The sequence below is a fragment of the Acanthopagrus latus genome, chromosome 2 (assembly GCF_904848185.1).
Source record: "Acanthopagrus latus isolate v.2019 chromosome 2, fAcaLat1.1, whole genome shotgun sequence".
Lineage (NCBI taxonomy): Eukaryota > Metazoa > Chordata > Actinopteri > Spariformes > Sparidae > Acanthopagrus > Acanthopagrus latus.
Genome location: NC_051040.1, coordinates 790,740 through 795,000, shown reverse-complemented (window position 1 = coordinate 795,000; position 4,261 = coordinate 790,740). Strand labels below are relative to the sequence as shown.

The 4,261-nt window shown below is 43.7% G+C and overlaps 1 protein-coding gene across 2 annotated transcripts in view; it reads left to right on the top strand.

The window, feature by feature from the left end:
* LOC119004436 (fibroblast growth factor 12-like) overlaps positions 1 to 3,990 on the top strand; it is a 46,812-nt gene extending 42,822 nt beyond the window's left edge. For both annotated transcript variants that reach the window (XM_037071362.1, XM_037071353.1), the window contains exon 5: positions 1 to 3,990. This exon is cut by the window's left edge and continues 1,077 nt beyond it. The gene's annotated coding sequence lies outside the window, so the exon portion shown is untranslated.
* The last annotated feature ends 271 nt before the right edge of the window (positions 3,991 to 4,261 follow it).

Below are 4,261 nucleotides of genomic sequence, written 5' to 3'. Positions count from 1 at the left end.
GCAGGAACGTGACGCGCGTGCTGCGTTCAGGGTCTGATCACGTGCTGCGTTCAGGGTCTGAACAGCTGTGTGTTTCACAGTGCTGAGGAGCGGCAGGCAGAAACATTGCATGATGTATTTCCAAAAAGCAGACGAGGCCTCGCGGCCATTCGGAGGATGTGAATGATTGATGGCGCCACTAACAGCCGAGTTGTGTGACTGTGATCCGGTCTGAACCGGACGAGTCCACTCTGGTACCTGAACTGTCCCGGCCCGCTCGAACACTCCGCATGAGATACGATGTGAGAGAATATGAAATGTGATATTATACTGTATGTACAGAAGAGAAGTGTCCAGAATCATCTTTCTTCTCCAGAATTTCCCTTCATACTTTTCACACTTTATTTCACAAAATCTGTATTTTTTTCCAGAATTCCGACTTTAAACTCAGAAGTTGGAATCTCTGATCTCTTCTGTAGATATATGTACATGAGATGATGTAATATATGATACGTTGCCATGGCAACAGTCTATTGATGATGTCACCGTGGCGAGCAGCATGTACAAGCCTCACACTTTCACACGTTGTCCTTCTCTGAACACGATTGGATGTTTTGTTGCCACACGGTCGCAGCGCTGAGCTCTGATTGGTGCACTTTTTTGAAAAAGGGCATTTTATGTGTAGAAACAGTTTTATGAGCTGATGTCTTCAGCTCACGGGCCAATCAGAAGAGGCGGGGTTTATGTTTATATCTGACCAAGGCCAACCTGATGATGTCATCAGCAGGCTCCGCCCAATCAGTATTGCAGCAGTGTCTCCAGCGTTGTGATTGGTTCTTATGTTGACAGCTGATGAAGTTTTGGTGGTTTTAAACTTTTTTTTTTCCTGAGGTCAGATGTGGAACACCTCTGGTTCTGTGGCACGCCATCGATCTGTATGATTATTGATTATTGGTTACTGATTGGGAACTTTTCTGTGATGCACCTGGACACAAAGTATTTGTCTTAAACTCTCCACATGAATCAGATCAGCTTGTTTGATCAGGCTCCTCTGGAACTCATCTTAGGGTTTCATTATTGTTTTGGATTATTGATTATTTTTATTTTGAATTCTTTAGGTCACAGTTTCGACTTTATCACAACAACAACAGTTCTGCGTCCATGTTTCCAGTTGAGGCTGATATTTGGACATGTCTCTCGTGATGTGTTGAGGGAACCTGGGAATCAGGACTCTCGCTGATGACATCACAGACACACTCTGACTGTTTCTCACAGCGTCACCAGCGTCCTGATTCCTGCTCTGTGCTGCGTTCAGGTGTCATCTGATGGGAGGGTTAGTAACATGTTAACACTGCCCTGCTTCCTTTACACTGAAATCACTGCCCCGAAAACCGTGAGCTGTTTTTCTCCGACCTCGTCTGAACGTCACGCTGTAGTTCAGGACTCGCTGCTCGTCTCCTCAGCACAAACAAACATTATTAATCAAGATTCATATTATTTAAATACATTTAAACTAATGATTTTACTTTCCTGATGATTTTCTCCTGAATCCTTCAGTTCGGTTTCACTTCATTTCTTCTGAAATCAACTTGCACTAAAACATGTTTAAAACAGCGGTTTAGTCCTTTAATGTTTGTTCAGAGGCGTCGCTGCACTGCCCTCACCGACCTTCTTCTTCTTCTTCTTCTTCTTCTTCTTCTTCTTCTTCTTCTTCTTCTTCTTCTTCTCTTCCTCGAACCCTTTACTCGTCTCAGACGTTACTGACCGAGTTTCCCAAAAACATCCGGATCATCTTGTGGTTTACAACGACGCCGCTCAGCCCTTCAAAATAAAACACCTGAAGTTCAAACACTGCCTTCATGATAATAAACGTGTGGAAAACACTTTGTACAGCTGACACTGCAGGAGAGAAACTACGGAAGCTTGTTTGTGCCATAATTGTTACTTTGCACAGATTTGACATTTCTGCACAGAGATACAAAACTTGATTACAAAGTCGTTTCCATCCTGAGACCAGAGAGAGAAATACATTCAAAAATTAATAAATTCATGAATGTGACTGAAGTGAAGTCGACACTTTGACATTTTCACACAATTCTGACGTCTCCAAATTTGCAAAATGTCAAAAATGTAATTTCTTCTTTTTACAACTTCTCTCAGAATTCAGGCTTTTTTTTTCTCAGTCATGGGCAAATAAAAAATAAAAAGTTATAATAATAATAATAACGCAGATTTATATCTGAAATCAGGGATCAAAACAACAAAATGTTAAAGACCGTATGTTTAAATGTAAATGAAGTAAACGAATGAAAACTGAAGCACTTTAAGAAATAAAAGATTCAACGCAGCAGGAAGAGAAGTGATAGTCGGATTATTGGTTTGGTTCTTGAATGCATCAGAGATTAAATTCATGTAAAGATGATTTTTGGGGAAGTCGGTCGCTCCCATCAGACGACATCACACTGAGAGGGTGAAGGAGGCGGAGTCAGGGTGGGCGGGGCTGTAGGGGGATGACTCTTATTGGCTGCCACAGCCCAGGTGTTTTCACTTTCTTTTCTCTGAGGTTTATCGTTTTGGTTTCTTTGTTCTGCTGGTTGGATAAAATGGACGAACGGACCGAAGGAACGAACCAATCACAATCCACCGTACTGCCTCTGAGAAAGTCTTCCAGTTTTGGGGGGTCGTTAAATGTTTGTGACGAGTGAATGAGCTGTTGATGTTTCTACAGAACCAAACCACTCGGCAGGAATGTGTCCACACGAGTGTCCTCTCTACCAGGTCTACTTCTACAGGTCCACTCAAACACAGGCTGACACCATCAGAACCGCTGCTGAACCGTCAGGAAGACCCGCTTTATTAGTGGGAAAGTGAAAAATGTTTCTCGGAGATGTCAGAATGACCTTCAGACATTTCAGTCTCTTTTCTTTAATTTGGATCTTTTTCACATTTTACTTTGATCTCTGCAGACGATCAGAGTTCAGACTGAGAGATCCAAACAGACGAGAGAGTGAAACAGAATCAGAGTCTCTGTGACGAGATCGAAGCTTCAGCCGTGAGCTGAACCAGGACCAGGACCGCTGTACAAAAAGTTCTGACATTCAGAGTCCAGAATGGAATTTGTAAATTCACCTTTAAAATCATTTGATCAAGATTTGAGAACAAATTCAGACACAAATAAGTCAGAACTTTAATGTATTCTATAAATTAAAGTTCTGACTTTGAACTTCCTCTCTCTTCGTCCACCGCTGTGACATCACCGTGACGTCACTGTGAGGTCACTGTGATGTCACTGCAGCGTGTTGTAAAGTGGTGAACAGCTCCAGGTTGTGATTACCTGTGTGAGCCACACGAGGGCGCCAGAAGAGCAACACATTCTACATGAGAGGATTCTGCTGTCAGTGGATGAAAAAGTAAAGAAGTGAAAAATATCTCACAGATTCATCGTCATCGTCCTTTAACTGTCTTTTCTACATAAAACACGAGTTCACTGGTCCAGCAGACTCACAACGGTTCCTGCTGTTTCTGTGTCTGTCTGCACCTGAAGGCAGCGCCAGAACTAGACCATGTAGAGAGGACACGCCACAGTCAAAGTCTGTGACTGAGAGAGCAGCAGGTCGGCTCCGCCCCCAGACCCCGCCCACAGGCTCCGCCCCTGATGAGTATACTTCCTGTTCACTCTTCTCTGTCAGAACCGCCCTCCGGGTCGACCTGCTGGACTTTCACTGTAACTTGATCCAAAAGCGATGAGAGACTCGGCGTGTAGGGAGCGCTGTCGCTGCCGCTCAGAGAGGTTCGCAGCACTGCGGACATCCAGCGGCGCTAAATGATGATGTCATAACCAAGCGACAGATTCCCTGTGGCGGGCGGGAGGACGATGTTGAGACGTGGAGCCTGAACTCTCTTTATCTTTGTTTGTGTTTGCTGATGTTTGCACCTTTTCTGACACACCTTCATATAACGCATCATATATTAGAACTACGTCATCGCAAATACGCAGCAGGATGAAAAAGATGATTGAAAAATAAAAAAGAATGAAATAAAAGCTTCAGTGTCCGACTCGTCTTTCCTGTTCTCTGTTTGTTCAACTTTAAAGCTGCAGCATGTAAAAAGTCTCACCTGTGTGGTTCAGACTCACAGACAGGACAGACCGCTAACTGCTGCTAACTGCTGCTAACTGCTGCTAACAGTAGCTAATCAGCAGGACTTTGGGCCGAATCAGCCAATAGGAGCACTAACTTAGCTAACGGCAGCTAGCTAGACAGTCAGAAGTTAAAATCTTTTT